Genomic DNA, 26,514 nt, shown 5'->3' with positions numbered 1-26,514 from the left:
ATAAAAAGAGAGGGTCTCTAGTGAGGGCAGCAGATATCCTGGACCTTGAAGAAAACTAGAATGTATTGCTTAGGGAGGGGAGAGCACTGTTCAAGTGAAATGTTCTCCAACTGTCCATAATTAATTGTCATTTGTGATATGAATACACTCTTCAGATCTACTTAATAGGCATAACGTACCTATTTTCTCTTTTGGTGTAACTGAGCTGTACCTGTAGTTTGGAACATGTCCTCCCAACATTCTGATCTGGTTGGCCAGGCATCACTTTTTCCACTTCAGTGCCAGAACTCAGCATAAACTGCTGAAAATGGGAAAAGTATAGAGAAATCATGTGTATCCATTCCAACTTGAACTCTGTGTTGAGTGTAGCATCAGTCGAGATGACAGTAATGATTACTTCTCCAGCAGCTTCTTTGGATAACATTCACTTGTGGCCCAAGGATGTGAACAGGATCCTTGGAAGTTTAACTCTTCTGTGCTTCACTCTTGCCTTTGTGATTGCTTAAGGCAGTGGGGGAGGTCCTGGCCATGTGGGTGGCTGGTGCTGTGAATTCCTTTCTGCAAGAAGGCATAGTGCCAACACAACTTCAAAGGGAATGGTCAAAAGGATGCTTCAGGGGAAAACCCAACACTACCCCCAACCAAACTAGATCATTTCTAGCCAGTCTTGAACCTGGGTTGGTGTTTGCATGTGTGGTGGTGACCCAACCCCAATTGTTCCTGGATGAAGACAGTTATCTGGATGCTTCCCAGTCCATCTTCAGACTGGCTTTGGCACAGAAATGGTGCTTGTTGTTGCCTTGATTAATTACCTGTGTCAGGAGCCATTCCTTTCTGCCTCTCATCGTTCTTGGAGGACAGGTCCAAGGCGGTGATGCTGGGGGACCTGCTTGATACTGTGGCTCTTTAAAATTACCTTTAGTTGTTGCAGAATGTTTAGGATGTTTTGTTTTGTTTTACTCGGCTTAGAAAGGAAGGAACTTCAAGATTCTGAAGGTCAAAAATGTTTTTTGTCCATTTAAAACTTCTGAATGTATTGATGGGCCACACTTCAAGGAGGTGCAAAAAAAACATCTGGATGCTGAACCCCCCCGCACACAAACACATTTTCTTTTTTATTGCTGCTTGACTGTCAATGCCTTTGAAACATAAAAATTAAACCCTTGCAAGCTCTAAAAGTGGGGCAGGTGGAGTGGAGAGGAGGGAAGGTTGCTAGCAGCTTCTTTCTCTCTCTTTGTGCTTCTTGCCAGTTTTGCAAGGAATGTGGCAAGAGAAACTCCTTGAAAAGCTTGCAGGGGTCAGATCAGTCCCGAAGAGCTTCTCCAACGGCAGGGGCAGAGGACTCTTGCCGCCTTGCTGGCACCACAGTAACCTGTTGCCTGAGGCAACCACCTCACTTGCCTCATGAAAGGGCCGCCCCTCCTGACTATTGCTGGAAACAGGCTGCTGGACAAGCTGGATCTGTAGTTTGGTGCAACAGGGCTCTTCAAGCGTTCTCATCAAGCCAGTATTCTCCCATTTGAATGGGTACATTAAAAGGATAAGCTCCAGGAAGAGGAACAAATTAGATCTATATCAGCAACTGGTACACAGGGTACAAAAACAGTTCCGTTGTGCCTATCTGTTACCTGTTTTTTCTTGGAGAGTTTGCCGTTACTCACAGGAAGGAATCCCCCCAAATCAATAGTTAAACTGTAGTAGTAGCAGCAGTAGTAGTAAAAATATAAGGGAGAGGTGTCAAAATGGCCTGCAGTACAGAATAATAACAATAAATAGTACTAAATGAATGTGAAATAGTAACAACCCACAGACTAATTCGGCCCCCTTTCTTCAATAGGTTTGGATGAATGGGTGCATTTACATGACCCCCTGCAAGGCAGTAAACTGGTAAGATGTCCATAAAATGCTGGCATGCAAGCATGAGTGCTCCTGTGTACATGACATCTGAACCCGCCCAAGTCCTGTTCCCGTGCTGCATTAATGCATTAATGCATGACTGCCATTCCCCTAATTTTCTGTTCCCATCTTTGGAAGTTTGGTGGAGATTGTTGTGCAGTTGTAGGTAACGCAGCCCAGGAACCGTTCTTGGATGGGTTCAGAATGGGTTCACATCCTGGCATTTTACTGCCATGTTATCGGTTTACTGTCTTGCAGGGAGTTGTATCAACCCACCCAATGGATACCTGTTGATCACACAAGCAAAAGCTGCCTCCAGTCTGATTGGACTCCATGATGGACTGCATAGATAATAAGCTATAACTGAGTGGGAACAAGGCATAGTATGTTTATCGCAGCTAGCTAGCACAATGGCTTTGCACAAGCACGTTTGTGCAAGCGTCTTGTTAACCCGGATGCTAGCCAGCGGCCCTGTGTTGCAATCACTGTCTCCGCACAATATTTAATGAGACTTCCATATTTGTTTCTGAACCCCTGACAAAGGAGTTCACCAAAAGGGGTTCGCCAAAGGGCTGGAGCAGCAGTGAAGAAATGGCATAGACTGACTAAATGTAATGGAAGAGAGGGGCGGATATGGCAGAATACCACTGTAGGATGATACAGAAACAATATTCCGTGTATATATCGCTTGAAGGCTGTTTCCAAAAAGAAGGAGGCACACAACGAATGTCTGGATGCTGAATCCCCCCTCGCACAGACACATTTTCTTTTTTATTGCTGCTTGACGGTCAATGCCTTTGAAACAACTCTGCATAACTAAATTGAGGGATTCCTAGGAAAAGTCCGGTTTTAAGATCTGTCTATGGCAGGGTGATTGTTAGTGAAGGAGCCATAAAGGAAGGAGGTCGAGGTTGCTGGTGCCGCTGTCATAATTTCCGCCTTAAACTGGGTGGAGATGGCAAGAGTGGGAGGAGCAAAGCAAGTGATATGTATATATAGACATAAGAGGCTCCAAATTGCACAGTCAACACAGAACACACAGAGCAGGAGGTACTTGTTTCTCCACTGCAAACTTGAGGTAAAAACCGGGCTTGGAGAAAGGAAGTGTGGGTTGTTTCTTCCTTCCTAGGTAGGCTCCAGCCCTGGAAGGGCTTGTCTTCCTTGGGTTCGGTAGAATATGGGGAATTTCCGGTGGACTCTTGTATCCTTTTTAAAGTGCCACCTTGCCAGTGGAGCCCCTGGTGAACATAAGTAGATAGGAAGGCATTGTGGTGTTTGGGGTTAATCTCTTCGTTGATCCAGGCCTGCTTTTGAATGGGCCTTGAGTTACTTTTATTCCAGTCCTGGAGTAGAGGCAGAACAAACAGCCAACGGCAAGAGCACTGAAGGCAGACTGCACTTGCCTCTCCTTAAATCATGAGGCTATTCACACAAGCATGCAAAAGCGGGCTAAGAGAGCCCAGCTGGGTTTTGCACGCTCGTGTGAACCACTGGGATCAGGCTCAATCCTGATGGCTACAGGGTGGCAAACTCGCCTATTAACCTCAACGAGGTTAGGGGAGTGAGTGCTTTTTAATCATGTGTCGGGGGGGGGAGGGGGGAAGGAATCCCAGTAATGCACCGCGCACTAGTCCAGGGACTTGAAGGAGATCATCTGCGGGGAATGGAAGGTGAACCCTCCTTCCCCAAAGACTGCCCTGGAGCTATTCTCACAGATCGTGAGGAGAGCTCTGTTGTTGTTGTTGTTGTTGTTGTTGTTGTTGTTATTTATTCAGTTTCTCCTTCCAAAAATGGCTCAGGGAGGTATACAAAGAGAAAAAACAAACAAATAAGATGGCTCCCTGTCCCCAAAGGGCTCACAATCTAAAAAGAAACATAAGACACACACCAGCAACAGTCAATGGAGGTGCTGTGCTGGGGGTGGACAGGGCCAGTTACTCTCCCCCTGCTAAATACAAGAGAATCACCACGTTAGAAGGTGCCTCTTTGCCAAGTTAGCAGGGTTAAGCCATTCATATTCCTGACTCAGCTGCACTGCCTTGTCCTTGCACACCACAGCTCTCTCTTCTCCTGGATTCTACAGGGACCACCTGTTAACTGCCTTTTCCTTTATAGAGAAATTAAGCTAGTCTTTTACCGAGTCAGCCTCTTGGTCCGATCTAGCCCCGTGCTGTCTGCACTGACCGACAGTGGCTTTCCAAGGTTCCAGGCAGGAGTCCCTCCCAGCCCTACCTGAAGATGCCCAGGAGTGGACCTGGGGCCTTCTGCCTGCAAAGCAGATGCTCTGCCACTGGGCATCCGTATGAGCCAGCGTGGTGTCGTGGTTAGAGTGCTGGACTAGGACCGGGGAGACCCGGGTTCAAATCCCCATTCAGCCATGAGACTTGCTGGGTGACTCTGGGCCAGTCACTTCTCTCTCAGCCTAACCTACCTCACAGGGTTGTTGTGAGGATAAACTTAAGTATGTAGTACATTGCTCTGGGCTCCTTGGAGGAAGAGGAGGATATAAAATGTAAAGTAATAATAATAATAATAAGTATGATTATTATTGTTGTTGTTGTTGTTATAGCAGTATTACTATTTATTATTCTATAATTATATTATATATTATCACATATATATATATAAAATATATAATTATATATTATAATATATTATATTATATATTAATATAATATATAATATTATATAAAATATATATTTATTATAATATATAATAATATTATAGAATTATTATATTATATTATTATAGCAATAATAATAATAATAATAATAATAATAATAATAATAATAATAATAATAATAATAGCAGACAGTGCTCACATGTAGTAACTCATCCAAACGCAAACCAAGGAAAACCAAGGATCCCTTTTGCTTGGCAACAGGGACAATTCATGCTTGCTACCATGCTGAAGCGAGAAGAGCCAGTGGTAAACCCCTCCTGTATTCTACCCAAGACAAGACAACCACAGGGCTCTGTGGGCGCCAGGAGTCGACACCAACTCAATGGCACACTTTACCTTACCACAAGACTGGCTCTCCACCCCTAACTAGTAGGGTAAACTCTGTATGTGTGTGTGTGGGTGTTGGATATATCAAATGGAAGAAATCCCCATGCCCTTCTAGATTGCAAATGTATGCCATTAAAGTGTCCAATCCAGCTGCAGTGGGAATATATGGAATCTTTTTAGACAAGGCTGACGCCAGAGGGTGGCAAGATGAGCAGATACCAGGGCCCTGAAGCCAAAAGGAAGTTAGCCAGACCTTTCATACAAGGCCCACGTTTCCTCCTAAGTCTTAACTGGACTTGCCCCCAAGCCAGTTTGTAAATAAGCCTCCAAAGCAATCTCCTATTCAAAGGCATGACAGAAATGCAAATTCAGTCTGATGCCCACATGAAAAGAAGATCTCAAGAATTTACAATATAATTATATACAGAAATTAAAGGTCAAGTGTGCCGTCAAGTCAATTTCGATTTCTGGTGCCAACAGAGCCCTGTGGTTTTCTTTGGTAGAATACAGAAGGGGTTTACCATTGCCTCCTCCTGTGCAGTGTGAGATGATGCCTTTCAGCATCTTCCAATATCCCTGCTGCCTGTAGTACCAGCGGGGATTCGAACCAGCAACCTTCTGCTTCTTAGTCAAGCATGAAATTGCTGCCTAATATATTTTGTTGAAAGGCAAAGCCTATTTGTTTTCCCCATAAATATTATTTCTAGATGGCTGATTTTTAAATGCAAAGAGGCTGTTTTGCTACTGTTGGGTTCACTTTTGCACAGACCTCACCCTACACATTTTAGGGCAAGGTGTCCCATTAATGGTCTGCTGCTTGGGGCACAGGACATGTTTTGCACCTCTGAAGATGATGCACCTGTGAAGATGATGTGGCTCTCTAATAAATCCACAGAAGAGTATCCATTCAGTAGATGCCCTATGCACATGGCCATGTGTTTTTTTCCCTCCTGCCACAGATGATCACTCCCCACAGATGCTGGACCACTCTCTTTGCCTTCACCTGCTGTATGGCTTTGCTCCTTGACCATGTTGGGGGCTCCGAACCACCACCGTACCCGGGTGACAATGCCTCAAAAGAAGAAATGAAGGCATTTCTGAATGCCCTTACTGAGCATCTTGATCGAGAAGGCGCCAAGAAGAGGTAAAAGGCATCATCTTGTAATGCAGGGATTCACAACCTTTTATACCAAGTGTGCCTCTTCAGTTGCAAATCTTCAGCTCAGGTACCCCAGGCCCCATGGAGTCTGTGTGAGTGTGTGCACACATGTGCATGTGAGCACACACACACAAATGTAAACATTACTGTTATGAGAGAGTCTACTTCAGTCACTGGCTTACATCCAGTCTGTTACTCATGAGTACTCCCACTGAAATTAATGTGACAAGAAAATTTGTCCCACTAATTTCAGTAGTAAAGGGATGAGAAGTGTGTGTGTGTGTGTGTGTGTGTGTGTGTGTGTGTGTGTGTGTACATATAAAAAGACAAATGTAAGTGTCATAGTAAGGGAGACAGGCTCCTACAGCTGCTGGCTCCTAGCCACACTGAGTTACTTGTAAGCCGTAATTGAAACCAATGGGGCAAATTTACTTGTTCTATTAGTTTCAGTGGGAGCACTCATTGCTGATTTTGTGAAGCCTGTCGGTCAGGCTGAGGGGAGGAGAATGCTGAGCTTCAGCACCTAGCCAGCCAATCAGGAGCAGCAGAGGACAGGTGCATCAGAAACAGCAGCCCTCCTCCCTCCCCTTCTGCAGCAGACACAGCACGGAGGATGTGTCAGCTTCAAGCCAGTGGCCCTCAGATGGGAAACAAATTATAGCGTGACTGCAGCGTGGGGAGGCAGGAGGTCTCTGAGTACTCTCTGGGAGCCCTTCAAGTACCCTTAGATACTATCCAGTATCTTTTATGTTTTGTTGTTTAGAAGTTTGTCCCAGTGGGGATCCTGTAGAGTGGGGCGGGGGGTGGGATGGAGAGTAAAGTCAGAAAGGAAACGGAAAGAAGGAGAAAACTGAGTTGTTTCTGAATAAACTCTTAGTTAAATCTATATAATATTCAGGGGTGCACCTAGGTAATTCTGGAGCCTGGACCTAAGGGCCTTTGGAGGTTCTCTGCTGCAAGTTAAGCATCATTATTTTAACATGTAGATTCTTGAGGGCACAAACCACACCACCCAGGACAGACTAAAGATGATTTGTGGGGGCCCCAGGGGATGTGGAGTCCCTGGACTTCGGTCCCAAAGTCCAGGGGTAAGAGCGCCTCTGATAATATTACTTCGTGTTTGTGAGAGTTGCAGCTATAAGTCAGGGTCCTAGTACCCCCTGTTGAAAACGCCTGCTGTGGTGATTTGACCTTGTCAGAAAATGCTGAGATCATTCACACAATCAAAAACTGCGTTCTACCCAGGTTTGTGCGCACTCTCAGTTTTCAGTTGTGTGGAAGCAAGGCAGGAGGAAAAGCTACCCAGGTTTTCCTCCTACCTTGTTTCCACACAATCACTTCTACCCAGGTTTTCCTCTTTCTTTACTTCCACACAATTGAAAATTGTGAGCACACACAGCTCCCAAACCCAGGTAGAAGTTTTGACTGTGGGGCTTTTCTCACGATAAACAAAAATCGGGCTAGGAGAGCCTAGGCCGATTTTTGTTAATCGTAAGAACCACCGGGCTCACAAGCAAGCCCGGTGGTTCTTGAGCGGCTAACCCACTCAAGTAGCCCGCCCCTTAGCCTGGGTTTGTGGAGCGAGCGCTCCGCAAACCCGGGCTATCTACTCGTTAGTAGACCCCTGACTGGGAGGCAAAGAGCCGCCTCCCGGCTCTGGGGGTCTCCCGAGTATGCCCTGTGTGCTCATGCAGGACATACTGGGGCTTCCGGGGGCCACGCGGCCCACAAGCTCCCCAGCCCCCGCCGGCTCCGTCTCGGAGCCGGCAATCGTGTGGGCGGCCAATCCGGCCGCCCAGGGCGCCCTCCCCACTCGTGAGCGGGGAGAGCAGACTTAGCCCGCTCTTCCTCCTCACAGCCCCAAACGGATCGTGAGACCCAGTCCTGTGTGAATGACCTCACTGTATAGCCTATATAAAACCCTGCCACACTGCTCTTTTGTCTCACACAGGAAAATTATTCACGATACCTGTTCCTTTCTTCTACCACATACCCCTTTATAGTCACATGGACAGCTGTAGAGCTAAAATGGCATTGGATTTTAAACGCTACTCTCTTTTTATTAAGAAATGGATGGTTTCTGGAAAGCTTTTTTCTTAAGATGGGAAAATAAATTGGGCACAAGGACTGCTGAATCTGAATGGGGAATTTTCAAGTGAATACAGTGAATTCCAGCTGTGTTCGCTGGAAAAAGAATGTCTGGCATCCAGGCAGACGAACCACTTGCACCGACATGTTGTGCTAGCACAAGGTTGTTGCCTGAACTGGTTGCACTAAGTTGGGAGCTCATCTTCCAGGCCAGCGGGATATAAAATTTAAATTAAATTAAATTGCGCAACAAGGTGCACAACCTGTGGTGCCACACCTCCTAGGTTTTGCTGGGAACTTTTGCACAAGGGCACAATTTTAAGCATCCCTGTGGCACTCCATTTGCATTCTGCTCCCATGAACGTAACTCATTTAACTGGTCACTCATTACCTATGGAGCCTGCCATTGTTCTGTTTGGTGCACCTATAGAAGGAACCCCCTTTGAATTCTGTAAAGAGCTTAGTGGCAGCTTAATTTGAGGTGGGCAAGGGATGGAAGCAGATTAAAGAACTGGTGATCAGGAAATGGGTTGATAGGAAGTGGGAAATGGAGATTATCAATCACATATGACCCTACAATAGAGGGTTAATGAACCCTCATTATAGGGATTGTTGTCCGAAAATATGGATTTTTAAAAAAAGTATAGATAAGACCAAAACTTCATACATCAGACTGTAAAGGTTGAAATCATTTTTAATTTGGTAATTTACATTCCTCATAGTACAAGTTGTTGGTAGCTGGTATCCTTAAGATCTTACATAATTCAGATATATTTGATTAGAAGAATGAGAGGGGAGCCTCTCTCCTCACAGAGGAGAGCTGGTCTTGTGGTAGCAAGCATGACTTGCCCCCTTAGGTAAGCAGGGTCTGTCCTGGTTGCTTCTGAATGGGAGCCTTGATGTGTGAGCACTGTAAGATATTCCCCTCAGGTGATGAAGCCACTCTCGGAAGAGCATCTAGGTTTCAAATTCCCTCCCTGGCTTCTCCAAGATAGGGCTGAGAGAGATTCCTGCTACCCTACAACCCTGGAGAAGCCGCTGCCAATCTGTGGAGACAATACTGAGCTAGATGGACCAGTGGTCTGACTCAGTATGCGGCAGCTTCCTATGTTCCTAAGAAGTTGGAGGAAAACTTCTCACTGGATTGTACCTCAAATCTTTTAAGGCTTGGGTAAACAGGAAGTACATACTGTGTCGTACCTGGGTCTTGCTAGTATCGTTTCCTTGTTATTAATGCACAGGAGGTTGGTTCTTTTGATCATTAACTGGGTAGGAGAAGCCTCTATCCATGCTCGGGAACTGTGCATGCTCCTGTGTTCTGATCGCCTGTGGGTAAAAAGCTAGGTAGGAGGGAGAAGAAGTGATCATTTGCTCAGCAGCAGCTGAGTCAACAGGCTCCATCCTTGCCAGCAGCTGGACCCGGCTCTTCAACAGGGTAGGACGAAAAGTCCTCGGACTCCGCTCCTCCTTCACAGACAATCACATCCTCCACCTCCTCGGCATGTGCCGGAATGTGATTTGGCATTAAAATTGCAGCACAATCCCCACGCGGACCACACAAATGGCTGACATGGGTGCACAGATGCCATGTGCATGCCAGCGCCACATGGGGGCAGCTGTGGGGGAGCACCAGTGGTGTTTGCTGATAACTAGGGGGAGCACCGCGAGTATGGCAAAGATGGTGAGCAGAGGAGGAGCAAGGATGGACCGGCTCTCCTCCATGTTAAAGAGGTTGTGGAAGCCCTCAGTTCTAACGGGATTGTGCTGCGATTCAGACGCCAAATTGCATTTTAAGCACATCCCTACCCCTTCCTATCTCAGTCTTTACTCACAGGTGAGCAGTAAATGGGAGCGAGCACAGCTTCCAAACTTGGGTGGGAGGCTTCTCCTACCCAGTTAATGAGCGTGGCTGCCCAGCTCTGGTTTTTCAGCATCCCTAACTTGGTCTTCAGGAAGGCAAAGACTCATTGGGTCCTCCTTGCTCTTATAAATAATAATAAGAAAAAGGTCTGAAATCAGCTCAGCAAAGCTAGCCCTTTAGGTTGTACAGTCATTTTCTGGGTTAATTTTCAACTTCCCTTGAAAACAACATTCTGCTTCTGAGTTTTTGAACTTGCAAGAAAAGGTGAGCAACAAGCTGGGCTAAATTTGATCTATGGCTCAAGAGGGGTTCAACTTTCAGAGATGTGGAGTTAGGGTTGAAAATGAGAGTGCAGCTGAGCATACCCAGATTTCCGTTTGTCATCACTGACTAGGCGTGATTAGCCCTCACATTTCTGAGGTGAGAGGCAGGCCATCCGTCTCACAAATTATGGTTCCTTTAATTGAACTTGAGCCCAGGCTGCTATTTGATTAGAAGCTGACCACTGGTGAGGGGTGGGCAGTGCATTTGTTGACATAACTGCTAGGGATACCTGACACGAAGCAGAAGTGCAAATTCAAAGGCCTCTTTTGCATGCCTTGGTGGAAGTCACCAGCTCTGGAAATGCTACAAGCTGAGAAACAACTTACTGTATCATCTCCCTCCCCCCACATCCCTTTACCTACCCACCAGGGACCTGGGTGATGAGGATATCGCTGGATTCTGAGAACATCCCTATAGTTGCCCCAAGTGACAGTTGAACACAACAGGTAAGTTGAATTCTACTAGGGTCAGGCTTGGTGTAGCCACTAACCATGTGGAAAGCCAGTATTTTGGGTCCCGATGCTGTGTTCTGTTCCTTGGGAGAAGGGCAGGATAGAACTGTAATAAGTAAAGAAAAAATTGAAACACGTTGAGGCAATGACATTAAATATGAATCCACCAAATTCAGCACCTCCAGATCATAATTTCTTTTCTCAACACCCCCCCCCCCGCCCCCGCTAAATTCAACATCATCCATAAATGAGGTTTTAGGAAAGAATCAAATTAGAAGAATCATCAACTGGAATTTTTTCAAAAATGTTGAGGATAGTAGGAGAATTGGTTTGAAAAATCCACCCTCAACTCCCATGCTTTCTGGGGCTCCAGTTCCTACCAATGTCCAGTAGGTGGAATGTATACCATCCTTTGCTCTGAAAAAGAAAAAGATGGGAGAGAGAAAGATGACACACAGAGAAAGGAATATATTGTGCACAGAATATAACAGAGCAGCTCAAGCCTCAAATATCAATGTACATAACCAGCAAGCCTGATATAAAAGACAGCTTCTTATTTCTCTTGAAGGTGGACAAGGAGGAGTGTGCAATACAATTTAGGAAAACTGGCAGATTTTCTGAGGAAGTGTCCGCAGAAATCTTTCTTATAGGTTTGCCTTACAGCTATGCCTGATCAGGGTCTGAGATTTAATAAAAGAATGCCCCCTAATGGGCAATTGATGTCTCTGAAATGGGAGTTAGTTGTAAGGAGAAGGTCTTTGGGTGCTGGGATTTCTCTGGAATGTTAGGAATGGGGAAGGCCAGGGGGATTTGCAGGGGGAGGGGGCGCACTGCCCCGGCTAAATGGAGGGATTGGTGCAAGGTGCGAGAGTAAAGAAGGAAGCAGTTTTCAGTTTGGGCACAGAGAGGAAGAGTTTGAGAGAGCTGAGATCTAAAAGATCCTTGGAGTACCAGCCTTTTCTGGAATCTGATGCACTGGTGTAGCTGTGTAGCGTGCCCCTTGCATGTGATGTCACACACGTGGCCAGAGTCCCAGAGGACCCGCACGAATCCTCCAGAGCCCATTCCCAGCTGGTGTTTGCTGCTTGGGTGCATTCCACCTCCCCACCCCATTTCTTACCCTCCAGAGAGGGGAGAAAGGAAAATAGATGCATCCAGCCAGCAAATGTGGGCTGGGAAATGAGTATTGACTGCGGGAGTGAGACAGCCGAGGTGGGCGGCTCCCAGGAGCTGGGCAGACTGGGTTCTTTGAACCTGACTGTCTGCTCTGTTATTGTTCCACCCCTGATCTGATCTGGAGTACTGGATCTGCTACTGGATAAGAGCTGACGTAGGTGGCCCCGACTCTTGTACAAAGGTTGGAGCAGATGGACTTTTGATCAATGGGTAAGACTTGAAGGAAGGGATTGGGCAATCTCCTGCTAGCAGCATTGAAGAGATCTCTCCATTGGCTGTTTCAGGGCCAAGACCAGAACAGATGGACATCACAGCAGTCACCCCAAACTCAAGACAGAAAACTGATCTCTCCATGCTTCTCCCTGATGACCTTTGCCAGTTATGCCTTGGTGAATCTGCATCTTTAAAGAGGCCAAGCTACTTGTGTTGCCTTCTTTTGCTCTCCTTAGTGAGTTACGGGAGAATCACATAATTAGAACGAACACCACAGTCTGTCTCTTCTTTTCCTTCGAGTGCTAGATTGGAAATGGGGGACAAGGGGATCAGGCCACAGCTCAGTGAGAGAGAGCCTGTTTTGCAGGCAGAAGGTTCCAGATTCCAATACCTGGTATCTCCAGGTAGGGCTGGGAAGGACGCTTTTCTAGAAACTCTGGAACATTGTGATTCACACTATCCTAATTAGGTCATGAGATGCATCCTGAGGATATCTGAAGCCCACTCAGAGACAACACACTGAGACAACACACAGTGGAAAGCAGGGGTCTGGGGAGGGGTCAGAGGGCAAACCCCTACCAGGATTTACCAGCAGCAGATTCCAGAAAACAGGGGCTGTCCCTGCTGAATATTGGCATTTGGAGCTTCTGCAAGCGCCCTTAGTCCTCTGGCCAGTGACGGAGGCAGAGCACAGTAAAAGGCAGGTGTGTCCTTCAGTGCTGGGGAGAGGGAACACCCAGCTCAGAAATAAAGAAAGAGGGTGATTGGAAAGAGAAAACTGGGGGAGAAATGGAGGTGTGGGTAGCAGTTTGCATACGTGTGTGTGCAAGGGCAAAGGGGTGTTTGTGTGTGTAGCTTCTTTGTGTGCATGTTTATTTTTGAGTGGATACATGAATGTTCCCTCAAAAGCGTTGTTGCAGGGAGAGCTAGGCCTGTTTCTGCAAAACAGAAAACCAGACTATGAACATAAAATGGAAAACATCCTCCAAAACATCCTCATCGAAGGGGGCACATTTGCACTTTTCAGAGTGCTAGCTGGTAGATGCCTGTGACCTGACCTTTGCATGACCACAGTCAAGCCACACACTAACTACACCAGTGATGGATGCACTATTTCAATGGGTGTGTGAAAGTGCCACATTGCCCTAATGCCTAAAAGTCTTGTTTGTTTAATCAAAACTACATACATACACTGCCAGTGAACCAACAAGGGCTCTCAGAGCTGCTAACAAACAAAATACTGACAAATGTAAATGTTCAGCGGTATAAACAGACACACGGTTATTAACCCATCTGTAGCCAGCCATTGAAGACCATTTCTGAAACCTCTCAGGAGCCGTCCTAAACCGAAGCATTGGCTCTCAGTTTCCCAAAGCAACCCTGCTCAGCTGGGCAGGTGAACTTTCCTCGGCAGCCAGTTGCTTAATGAGAAAGTGGTTCCATGGCAGCTCTTCCTGCAACCGTTCATCATTAGGGCAGTGACAATACCCAGAGCAGACCCTCAAGGGAGATCTCAAAGCAGAAAGGAGGAATAATATATTGGAGAGGATGCTCCTCCAACTAGCCTGGCCACCCCAAACGTTAGGGCAGGGATTCTCAACCTTGGGGCCTCAGGTGTTGCTGGACTACAACTCCCATCATCCACCAGGGATTATGGGAATTGTAGTCCAATATCTCGGGACCTAAGGTTGAGAATCCCTAACCTGAGGCTTTAAAAGTTAAACATAATACTGTTGGGCTCGGGAAATAACTGGAAACTAGCACGGCTCTCTTTAGCATAATGCAATTCCTAGGGCCAGATGAGAATTTGGTCACCATGTTCTGGATCTGCTGAAGTTGCAATAGATTGTGGGGAAATGTGCTTTGCAGAAGCCACACTTAAATTGCATTTGGGTGTCTCCCCTACAATTTGTGTGAACATCTCATGGCTCTTCCAATGGAAGAGAGGCATTTGTAATGTGAATGAGCATTTTTGCCAGTGCAGGCTTTACATCACTCAATACCAGTATGGTGTAGTAGACAGTGTATTAGACGTAGACTGAGGAAAGCTGATATCAGATCACCAGGTGACCTTTTCCCAGTCACTATAGCCCTGTTCAGACATTATGCTGTATTATTATTATTTTTTATTATTTACATTTTATATCCTCCTCTTCCTCCAAGGAGCCCAGAGCAATGTACTACATACTTAAGTTTATCCTCACAACAACCCTGTGAGGTAGGTTAGGCTGAGAGAGAAGTGACTGGCCCAGAGTCACCCAGCAAGTCTCATGGCTGAATGGGGATTTGAACTCGGGTCTCCCTGGTCCTAGTCCAGCACTCTAACCACTACACCACGCTGGCTGAGGGTACTGATGCCTCTACATTCATGCATGTGATTGTGTGAATGACTACATTTAAAAAGTGAACCTGGGTAAAGGCCGCTCAAATGATGGGACAGATAGCAAGTGTACTGCTGTACTGTGTTCAACATTAACGTGTGGATAACTGTACCTGTATACATTGTACACTCATTGTGTGAGTGTTAAACATAATGTATGAATTGGACTTATGCCTTACCCTAACCTGTCTCACAGGGTTGTTGTGAGGATACGAAAGTGGGTGGCTGACAGTGGCTGCATTTGCGCATAGCATGGAAACGGACTTAAAGATTCCAGAGGTTGCCAAATCTGCATGCGCAGATGCATGCAGCTCCAGTTCCATGAGAGGAACTACCCAAGGTTTCCATCTTGGAACTCCAATCTGAACCCTCAGGTTGTAGTGACTTTCGTTGCCCCAACCCGAGGTTAAACGTAGCCTTCGTGACATCCAAATTTTGAATGCAGGCTGCATTCCCTGTGACTGGAGTTGAGGGAGGGGGCTCTTCCCTCTCTCCAGCTGTGATTGGCTGTGCAGGCTGTCCTTCATGAAAGAAGGAAATCCACACAGCCAGTTCCCCCTCCTCTCTGCAGTCTCGCTGACTGTGGGATCCCTACTCTCTGTTTCATCCAAATTCAGACAGGAGAGCAGGGGTGGGGTGGGGAGTGGGACCGTGGGTCCATTGGACCCACAGTTCTGTGTCACGTGCGAATTTGGCCTATGTATGCCGTCCTGAGTTCCTTGGAGGAATGGGAGGGTTAAAGGTTATACATTCACATGGGGGGGGGGGCGGGCGGACAATGTTGCCACACTAAACCTTGTCTGTAAAATTACCCTCTGACTCACAGCTGGGAGACTTGGTTCAAGCTCCACTTCTAAGACAGGGCCGTTATTTGTTTCTTCAATATCCTTGTCTCCCAGCTTCCACCTTCAAATGTGGGCAGCTTCCGACATTAACACAATATGCAATACAAAATTACAAGACAGAAGCATTGGACCCCAGTAGATAAGAATAAACCAGCAAAAACCCCAGTCCTGAGTTGGACCATGTCAACCTTGTTTCACACCCATGATGCTTTAGCTTTCTTAAAGCAAGCAGGAACAGACATCACTGAATATATCTAGGGAGCAGGGGTGTAGCTGCAACTGAGTGGATGGGTTCAAAGAACCCAGGCCTCCTAGCTGCTGAGGGCCCCCCAGCTCCACCCCCCCCAACTAGCTACGCCCCTGCTAGGGAGGGGGTTTCTCAGACTCAGAGACAGTAGCTCTGGGCAGCTGATTCATCTGAGGAGAATGAGAATATGGAGTGGGTGCCATTTATACTTACTGGCCCTGCCCACTACTGATCTCCAGACATTGATTGATTGGTACCCCAGCACAGAACCTTTGCACCTATTACATTTTGTAGGTTCTATGCTTTAAAGCAGGGATCCCCACCCTTGTGTCCCGAAATGTTGTCGAACAATGTCTGGACACCCAAGTGTTGCAGACCAGGCCTGATCTATATACTAAACATGCTCATTAGCCAGTATATAAAATAGGTCTGTACCATAATGTCACCAACGTGACCTTGTTCTTTTATATTAGTGACCATGTGTGATCTGGGTTTGCAAAGAAGGAAGGAGGTCGAACCAGTCCTCAAAGAGGTTCAATGGGCTTTATTGAGTATAAAAACTAACCACATAATCTAGCAAAGCAGAAAGCAGAATACTCTATTAATATCAGCAACAGTATTTCCTAACCAGCACCAATATTCACCCGTGTGCCTAACTACATATGTGTGGGCATTTAAATCTTCCTAGATTCTAATACATTTCAGATACAGGCAGAAAAGGGGGGGGGGTTGAGAGAGGCTGGCTGGCATGGTTTTGTGGTGATTAGTGGAGGGAAAGGGGGGGAGGAGAAGGGAGCAGGGGAAGAGGAAAGGATGGAGGGAATTCCAAGGCTTGTAGCATATTACCAGGATCAGAGGCTGGAGAGAGACAGATCAGTTCAGCTGAAGGGGTGAGGCGCTGGCGGAGACAGGAGTTGTGCAATTGCTTCAGATCATAGCTCAGAGCTCCATGGCTGGGGAGCCTGGACTTCTCACTGCGCAGTGGAAGTCACAGCCTCTGAGCATGGGCGGAGTTCCTACTTAGCCCCGTGGCTGGGCAGCAAACTCTGGGAAAGCGTGTGAGCAGCTTTGCTGTAGGCAAAGATTGCTAACTCTCTGTCTCAAAAAGCCTCATTCTTATAGTGATTTTATCTTTGATCCTTGAATAGAATCTATTCAAGATCTCCTCTTTTCCTGGATGTCCAAAAGGTGATAACGTGCTGCTACCTTCTGAACAAAGTCTTATTTTCCAGTCCAGAGAGATCTCTGACTCTCATCTTCTGTAAACTCTGTGCGCTTCAGGAAGGGAGGAAGGGGGACATTGCCCACAGCAAATCTGCATCTAAGACGCTGCAAATTACATCTTGGCAGTCTGGCCCCCAGAAGGTGTTAAGAAGTCAAGAATTAGTAAGGGGATTCAGGATATTCTGTGTGAGACAGCAATTACATATGTACCTTTCTCCAGTGTTTTTCTTGTAATTGAAAACAAGATAATATTCACATGTGTGGGACATTCAAGATATTTTGGATAGGACAGAATCATCAGTGAGAGAATACTTAAAGCCTACAAGTATTTTCTCAGTATCCATTTGGCTATATTGAACTTCCATGGAGAACAATACAAGCAATTAACACTGACTTCTTGTAAAAGGAAACTGGGGGGGGGGGAGGTAATCAGCTCCCTGGCAGACTCTTCCATAGACATAGTGAGTCAGATGCATGTTGCATATGGATTGTAGCATTCAGCATTCAGATCTGGCTTCATTGTGTTTCCTTGCATATCCATTAACAACACAATGCTGGATTCCCTCCTCCCTTCAGAGCAAGGAGAGCAGGCAGTTCACCAGAGGTTAGGTGTGATTTCATTTCTTGATATAAAACGAAATCAGACACAGGCCTGTATTCCGGGCCTATATTTCACATACTTCTGAGTCTGATACCTCTGGTTCTGATAGGTGGACTGTTCATAACACAAGGTTGAGAACCCCTGCTTTTAAGCCAACCAAACCCTGAATGTCACAGATTGGGAGAGGGCATTAAGCATGATCCTGCTCCACACATGTTTATATTCTGTTAAAATAAACAGACAGATACGCAGACAGCACAATAAAGAAAAATGCGTGTGGATCAGGAGCCCAGAGTGGCATACATAGCTATGTTTATCCTCATAACAGTCTAAAGTAGGTTAGATTGATCGATGAGTGACTGGCCCAGAGTCACCCAATGAGTTTCATGGCTGAATGGGGACTGGAATCTGGGTCTTCCCTAGTCCAACACTGTAACCACTACAAACACAATACAACAAATACAATGAGGCGAGTCTCACAATTGGTGAGACTCGCCCAGAGTGGGTTTGCGGGGAGAGTAGGCTTAGTCCGCTCTCCCTGCAGACGACCGGAGGGGAAGCGCAGGGGGGCTGGATCGGACACCCACACCACTGCCGGCTCCGTCACAGAGCGAACGGGGGCTTAGGAGTTTGGGGGCTGTGCAGCCCCTGGAGGTTCCAGCATGCTATGCGCAAATGTGCAGAGCATGCTGGAGAGACCCCCGAGGCGGGAGGCTGCTTTTTAGCCTCTCAGTCGGGGGTATCCTCGTGAGTTGCCCCAGCGAGGAGCCACGCCGCGGCAACACACGATCGGGAAACCCCAGTTAGCGGAGGGCTAAGGGGAGGGTTTCGCAAGTGGGTTACCTGCTTTGAGGCAACGCTTTGAGGTGGTTCTCACATTCTGCTAAAACCTAGCCTGATTTTAGCCAATCGTGAGAATAGCCTCAGTGAATATTTATGCACTGCTTCTCAACAAAAGCTCCCAAAATGGTTAACATAGATAGATATAAATAAATGAATGCATAATTATAAATAAATAACTACATTATGTTAAAATAAAGAGACAGATACACAAATAACACAATAAAGAAAAATTGTGGATCAGGAGCCCAGAGCAGCATACATAGATGTGTTTAGTAGAGAATGCTTTCCCAGCCAAAAGGCCGAGAAGCGATACTTTACACCAATACACTACACCATGCCGACTCTCAATTTATAATAGTAAATTATTATAGAACAAAACAAACATCATAGAATCAAAGACATAAACACAACACAGAGACATAGCAGATGGCACAACCTATCATCATCATCATCATCATCATCCTGGGAGAATGCAAAGTTACTTTGCCTTCCCTCCTCGCATTTCAATGGTGGTAAAAAGCGAAGAAATGAAGTTTACTTTACTACTGTGGCTGTGCCAACCGAGTCAAAAAATAACAATCAAGGCTGTCACTGTTGAGAAACTGTAGTGGGTTAATCAAAAAGATCTTAGCTGATTAAGTGAATATGGTTTAAAGCTACAGTTTTGAAGAGAGATAAACAAGTTTTTGTTTGTTTAAGGGGATGCATATGTAGGTCAAAGGAGGAGCCAACTTAGAAGAGGCATCCCATTCTGTGTGGAGTGCAAGGGATATATAAACAAAGATACCCTTAATGAAATATACTCATAAAAGATACCCATTTATGGTATCTGTGATCTGTGGTTTTTCCAAGTTTTTATAACTTAAAAAAATTACACTTTTTTAAAAAAGTCAGATGAATAACATTACATTATGATTACATAATGCTATGTAACCCCTGCTAACTTGGCAAAGAGGCCCCTTTTCAAAGTGGTGAGCCTCTTTATATAGCGGGGGGGGGGGGGTAAATGGCCCTATCTACTCCCAGCACAGTACCTCCAGTGGCTGTTGCTCGTGTCTATCTTATGTATCTTTTTAGATTGCCAGCCCTTTGGGGACAGGAATCCATTTTATTTATTTATTATTTGTCTGTGTAAACGGCCCTGAGCCATTTTTGGAAGGGTGGTATAAAAATTGAATCAATAATAATAATAATAATAATTAATATTAATAATAATAATAATAATAATTCTATTTCTTTTTCTTCTATTCTGCTATCCCATCGACATAGCAATACCAGGGGATAGCAGAATAGAAGAAAAACAAATAGAAAATATCACAAAATACAAAGATCTACAAATTGAAATTGAAAGGCTGTGGCAGAAGAAGACCCAAATAATCCCAGTGGTAATTGGTGCCCTGGGTGCAATTCCAAAACAACTTGAAGTGCACCTCAACACCATAGGGGCCACAGAAATCACCATCAGCCAATTACAAAAAGCAACATTACTGGGAACAGCCTATATTCTGCGACGATATCTATAATAATAACAGCAACAACACTGATAATCAAATTCAGCCAACCCAGGTCCTTGGGAAGGACTCAATGTCTGGATAAAACAAACCAGTCAATAACACCTGTCTGACTGTATAAACAATAAATAATAATAATAATAGAGGATGCTGTTTTATTTGATTTAGAACACTTTTAATGACTCAGTCTAGCTGTAAAGGCTACAGTCCCAATCACCACTTGATCTTATGCAACTTTACTTGGAAGAAAGTCCTTGACTAAAGCTGCACTCCTAGGCACATTCACTTGTGGGTAAATCCTGTTTGCCACTGTGGGACTTAAGAAAACAAGCAAGGGAGCTGTAAAGCATCCTCTTAGGTTCTCTTTGTAATAGGTTTTTCTTTTCTTTTTAAACCATACCTAAGAATGTTGAAGCCCTGAGGGACTCTCTATCTCTCTTTTGTTCAAAAAGAGCCCTGCCGAGTCGCCAGCTGATGTGAAAGTCGAGTGGGTCAAGTTTTTGACCCTCTTCTGCTTTCAACAAGTGACCAGGAGAAATACAACAGATGATGAAATGTGTTTTGGCCTGGAGAGGGAGCACCTCTCCACACAGGCTGCACCTGTTGAGTTTCTGCCACTAGTCATGCAGCTGCGGATAAAAGGCAGAGAAGCAACCTTGCTAGGGAGGGGGCTGTAGCAAACCCAGCAGGGAGCTATGGCCACTCTGCTCCCATCCCCGCCCTCCCATGAGTAACAAGCCTCTCCGCTCGTGCTTAAAAGCACATGACGTAAGAGCGGGCCAAGTCCCTGTGGGAGCTGAGCGCTGTAGTAGACCCCATGCTGAAGCCCCGTCACTTGTTACTGAAAGCCTCCTGCACAAACAAGGGAACGGCAGAGAGCGGGCGGGCGGGCGGGCGCTGGCGGAACCCGAGGAATCCCGTTTCTGCGAGGCAAGCGCGGTGCCCCTTTAGGGCCCCCTAGAGGCCGATCCGAGAAGTGATCCGAGCCAGCGCCACAAACACTCCTCAGAGGCAGCTCGGTACCGCCCGGATCCATCTCGGAGGGGCTTCGGGGGTCACGAATCGGGATCCATTTCCACCCAGCCCCACGTTGCCATTTCCCCGTCGCTTCTGCGCTCAAGCAGGTGAGTGGCTGCTACGTCTCGTTTCCCTCCGTGTCTCCATCCCCCGCTTCTCTTTTCCTTCTTCAAATAGTGCCCCGAGGTTTCTTCCTCCTCCCTCCCTCCCCCCGCCCCGATTTTGCAAAACGACGTGCGAATTGCCACGGCGGAGAGATCCGCGGCTTGCCTCGCGTCTCCTCCTCGTCTCCCACCCCCGACAGCGCGGAGGCTGTGCCGCTTGCCTCAGTCAGAGTCTGGTCAATTTCAACCCTGATCGCGCGGCTCCGTTTCAGTCCATATCGCCGGTTTTGCTCCTTCTGGTTTCTCTTCCTCCTTGGATCGGGCTCCTCCCCAGCATCTCGCCTCGCTCTGGAAAAGGAGGAATGATCGTATCTCCGGGCGGATGAGGAGGGAACCTCCCTTGCTGTATTGAGGGCAAGGAGCGCCTCTCTCTTTTCCTCCCTTCCCAGCCTCCCCACCTCCCCCTTCCCTTCCGCCGCTTAACTGGATGATGGGTCCTTTTACATGACTTTCTCCCTGCCGTGGTCTGCTTGCTCTCCGTGCCTTTTCTCTTCATTGTCGGCTCCTTGCTTTTGATGAGCGTCGCGTGTGTGTGTGTGTGTGTGTGTGTGCAGGGTTGATTGCTGCCTGTTTCTCCTAAGGCGCGCGCTCTCTCTCCCGGTCCTCCCGCCATCCATACACTAAGCTACCATGGGTAATACCGAGAGTTGTTAAATCTTCTCCTGTCCTCCTCTCCCCAGCCCTGTTAAGGGTTTGATTCCTTCCTCCCACCCCCAGTCAAGTTGCAAAAGGCATGTTTTCCCCCGATCCTTGAAACGTCAAGGTGTATTTGCACGACAGGGTCTTCAGAAGAATGCCTCCCCTCCCCCGCCCCTTTTAAAAGAATCTCTCCAGTGATGTAGTTGCAAATGCAGAAGTGCAGGTGCTGCTCTCCATGACAGCCCCCATGGCCATGCCCACCCCGAGAGCCAGCGAATCTGAGAAGTACTGGCACTCTGTCCCTGCGCGTCCCCCCTCCAGGACACCCCTGAAGTTCTCCCTCTTTCAGCTGGGAGGAGACCAAAGTTCAGTGGTAGAGCCTCTGCTTTGCATACAGAAGGCCCCAGGTTCAATCCTTGGCAGCATCTCCAGGTAGGGCTGGGAAGGAGTCCTGCCTGAAACCTTGAAGAAGCTGCTGCCAGTCAGTGCAGACAATATTGAGCGAGATGGACCAATGGTCTGACTCAGTATCAGGCAGCTTCCAAGGTCCCTCTCTCATTCCAGGGCATTGTAGCCCCATAAAACAAAATGGATGACTGTCATCCTAGGTCACCAAAGACCCATCTCTCTCTTTTTATACATCCCAGAACGTAACAGCACTGTAGCGGGGCATCAGGCACTTCCTGGTCTGAGTGACACAACCCTGCTCCTATTATCACCTTGTTTGGGATGGGAGAATGGAAGCCTCCGTATCGTCCCTCCCTTTGGAACAAACACTTGAAAAACTGTATACATCTAAACTAGCCCGAGAAATTCTGTTTTTAAAAAGTCACACACACACACACACACACACAACACACACACTTCTCTGTAGATGCTCAAGATGAATAGAGGGAAATTAAGTGGCTCCTGCTTCTTAGGGACTTGTCTTAGGTTTCTCTGTGATATTTTAGGCAAAATGGCAACCTGTGGTTTCAATCTGAATTAGGGCTTAGGAACTGATTTCACTGCTGGCTCAGGCAGCCTATGAAGATCCTAAGCAGCAGTGAACCCAGTGCCTTTGAGCATGTGCAGAGTGGTTCTCTGTCACAACAAAGCAAGCACACTATCTCTCACCGCACAGTATTTCTATCCAGAGCACATAGCATGATCTCCCCCCAGTTCTGAACCTAAACATGAATCATAGAAAATAATAGTCTGCTACCATATCTGCAAGAGAAATATACTTTGGGGAATTTGGTGCGACAGGGACCAGGGCACGTGTTGCTTCTTCACAGCCCTGGAGCACTATTGCAGTCTGTTTATTTGTATTTCACCTTCCTTCCGTGACGGATCTCACAGGAATATTGCAAGCTGCCTTATATGGAGTCAGACCATTGGTCCTATCTAGCTCAGTATTCTCTACACTAGAGGTGTGCACAGAACTGGTTAGGGTTTTGACTGGTTTTGTCTCGGGTCTGGCTCTGGACTAACTGGATCCATTCCGGTTTGGCCATTGAACCGGGCTGAACTGGTTCACGGGGCTGGGTGGGGGGTATTTGCACCACCATGCAAATGGCCTCTGGAGGTCACGTGGAGGTCACGAAAATGGCCTCTGTGCATGTGCAGAGGCCCGAATCGGGTCACATCTGGCCTGGGCTGCTTTGGGGAGGATGAGGGGGGTGGGTTTGTGGAGCCCCCACTGCTGATGTCTCTGCCACCGCCATGGCTGCCTCCACCGTCCCTGCTGCCCTGGCTGCCTGAAAGTTAAATGTAAAAAGTACTCTTTTGCTTCCTGCCCCTGTCCTTTGGCTAGGGAATCCCCCTTGACCAGTATGCCCCTGAACTGTCCCGTGAACTGGTTCTTAGAACCAGGTCCAGTCCGGGTTGCACTCAGACTGACCCCCCGCTTTGGGGAGCCAGTCCAGTTCAAACTTGAACTGCCCAAACCGGGCCGGTTCGGTTTGATTGAAACCGTGGTTTGAATCAAGTCAGCTCGCACATCCCTAATCTACACTGCCTGGCAGTGACTGCTCCAAGGTTTCAGGCAGGACTCTTTCCAACCCTATCTGGAGATGCCAGGGATCGAACCTGGGACCTTCTGCATGCAAAGCAGATGCTCTACCACTGGGCTACAGCCCCATCCCCATCTCATCACATTGTCTGTTGGGTGTTTAACTGTAAGCAAGGTGCCGTTCACATTTCCGATGCCCTCGTTTGTGTTTTATTGCTGCGTTACAGCCGTATAACGTCGCATCTGTGTTGCAAAAAACCCCCCTGCATTTTCCCGTTGTAGGAGGAAATGGATTTTAACTGCGGCTTTAAATTGGCACCACAAAACATCACAGTTTACACCCCTTCTGGATATGGACACACATAGATATGGACATGGACATACACACAGAGCATGAGGATGATGGGAGTTGTAGTCCAGCAACACCTGAGGACCCAAGGTTGAGAACCCCTGCCTTAACGTTTGGGCTGGCCAGGCTAGTTGGAGGAGCATCCTCTCCAATATATTATTCCTCCTTTCTGCTTTGAGAGCTCCCTTGGAGGGTATTGTCACTGCCCTAATGATGGATGGTGGCAGGAAGAGCTGCCATGGAACCAGAGGCGTAACTAGGGAAAACGGCGCCCGGGGCAAGCACTGAAATTGCGCCCCCCCCCCCGCCACCGCCCCCCCAGCATTCATCTGACTGACACACATGTGTTTTTTCCTCACAACAACCCTGTGAAGTTGGCTTGAATCTCAAACAACAGAATTATGATGCAATGATGATACACACCACATTATACTTAGGTTTTTCCTCACAAGCAACAACCCTGTGGAGTTGGCTTGTATCTCAAACAACAGAATTATGATGCAATGATTGATGATACACACCACATTATACTTAGGTTTTTCCTCAAAAGCAAGAGACAATCTCCAAAGGTCCTGGCATATAACCCCCTCCCCCATTTTTCTTGCCAAACTTTGTGTCTTTAGCAGGATACCACAGGCACTTGTTGAAGCTAACACTGCAGGTTTTTCTGAGATGGAGCTGTTATAGGAGCACCTCAGCGTAAACTGAGATCACAAGGCAAGCTTTCACAGTGCAAAAACGAGCATGCCAGCAAGCAGAACTCATGGTAAAACTCTCTTGAAACACCTTGTAACAATGCACAGGCAGCTATGTTACACTGCTTGAGTCAACTCACACTGCTGTACTACCCAGGCTGTGGGAATTGACTCTCAGTTCCATATACATGCATGCATTTAAGATTGAGTGCCAAAGAATCTTTATGATTGTTTTTCTTTCTTTTCGGGCAGAGAGAGGAGCGTATAATGCAAACATTAACACCTGTTAGGCATCGGAGAACCATAGTTGGGCAGCTAAATAAAAGCCTGATTCTTTAATATGTTTTTTCCCCACATGTGGCTTCTGTAGTTTTTGCAACTCATTCAATTTCTCACCCTGACACTTGGTCTGCTGCTTCCACCCGCCCGCCCACCGCTGAATCCTTTCTTCCGTGCGGGTGTCCGTGTGTGTCCTCGTCGTCCTGCCTGCGCCTGCCGCAGTGCAGCCCCAGCCCCAGCAACCACGCTTTCCTCCGCGACGGCGACCGCGCCACCACGTGCAGGAGAACAGAGGAGGATGGTCACACCACACGCATGTGCAGCGCGACTCGGCACGCCGGCCGAGTCGCGCATGCGTCACTGACTAGAGACCCTCTGGCTGGCAAGCCACTAGAGGGCCTCTTTCTGGCTGTTCCAGACTAAGCGAGCGACGGAGCGAGCGAGCCTCAGCCAAGGGCAGGCGCAGTGAGCAGCATGAAAGGCGCCCGCCGCCAAGCCAGGCCACTGACTGGCCGCCAGCAAAGCAATGGGGGGGGCGGTGCGGAAGGGACCGCTCGTGGGGGAGGGGGCACCGACGCGCTCCCTTGACTGCTGCAGCGCTGCTGCACTGAGCAGGAGAAATTTGTATTAAATTTTTTTTTTTAATTTTTTTTGGTCATGGCGGCGCCCCCCATGTGACCCGAAAAGATGGTGCCCGGGGCACATGCCCCCCTGTCCCCCCTATAGTTACGCCTCTGCATGGAACCACTTTCTCATTAAGCAACTGGCTGCTGAGGAAAGTTCACCTGCCCAGCTGAGCAGGGTTTCTTTGGGAAATTGGGAGCCAATGCTTCGGTTTAGGACGGCTCCTGAGAGGTTTCAGAAATGTCTTCAATGGCGGGCTGCAGATGGGTTAATAACCGTGTGTCTGTTTATACCGCTGAACATTTACATTTGTCAGTATTTTGTTTGTTAGCTGCTCTGAGAGCCCTTGTTGGTTCACTGGCAGTGTATGTATGTAGTTTTGATTAAACAAACAAGACTTTTAGGCATTAGGGCAATTTGGCACTTTCACACACCCACTGAAATAGTGCATCCATCACTGGTGTAATTAGTGTGTGGCTTGACTGTGGTCATGCAAAGGTCAGGTCATAGGCATCTACCAGCTAGCGCTCTGAAAAGTGCAAATGTGCCCCCTTCTATGCCCTTTGGAGGATGTTTTCCATTTTATGTTCATATTCTGGTTTTCTGTTTTGCAGAAACAGGCCTAGTTCTCCCTGCAACAATGCTTTTGAGGGAGCATTCATGTATCCACTCAAAAATAAACATGCACACAAAGAAGCTACACACACACACCCCTTTGCCTTTGCACACACATGTATGCAAACTGCAGGGGCGTATATAGGGTGGGGCAGGCAGGGCACCATTTTGTAAATTTTTTTTTTAAAAATGGCTGCTGAAAACAAAATGGCCACCGCACATGCTCAAATGGCCTCTGTGAGGCCCTAGGCCATGCCAGGCCTTGCAGAGGCCATTTGAGCATGCACGGTGGTCATTTTGTTTTCAGC

The 26,514-nt window shown here is 47.1% G+C and overlaps 2 long non-coding RNA genes and 1 other non-coding gene across 4 annotated transcripts in view; 2 read left to right on the top strand and 1 right to left on the bottom strand.

Moving 5' to 3' along the window:
* Positions 1-2,835: 2,835 nt before the first annotated feature.
* Positions 2,836-12,449, top strand: LOC128328962 (uncharacterized). Its single transcript, XR_008309467.1, has 4 exons — positions 2,836-2,974; positions 5,867-6,051; positions 10,709-10,785; positions 12,252-12,449. It is a non-coding gene; the product is annotated as an uncharacterized LOC128328962 (long non-coding RNA).
* An 8,272-nt stretch (positions 12,450-20,721) lies between these two features.
* LOC128328964 (uncharacterized) overlaps positions 20,722-26,514 on the top strand; it is a 33,319-nt gene continuing 27,526 nt past the window's right edge. For both annotated transcript variants that reach the window (XR_008309469.1, XR_008309471.1), the window contains exon 1: positions 20,722-20,955. This is a non-coding gene — a long non-coding RNA (uncharacterized LOC128328964). The remainder of the gene's footprint in view (positions 20,956-26,514) is intronic.
* On the bottom strand, positions 23,701-23,772 carry TRNAA-UGC (transfer RNA alanine (anticodon UGC)). Its single transcript has one exon. It is a non-coding gene; the product is annotated as a tRNA-Ala (tRNA).

Source organism: Hemicordylus capensis, chromosome 6 (genome assembly GCF_027244095.1).
Source record: "Hemicordylus capensis ecotype Gifberg chromosome 6, rHemCap1.1.pri, whole genome shotgun sequence".
NCBI lineage: Eukaryota > Metazoa > Chordata > Lepidosauria > Squamata > Cordylidae > Hemicordylus > Hemicordylus capensis.
This window is presented reverse-complemented; position numbering and strand designations above follow the sequence as displayed.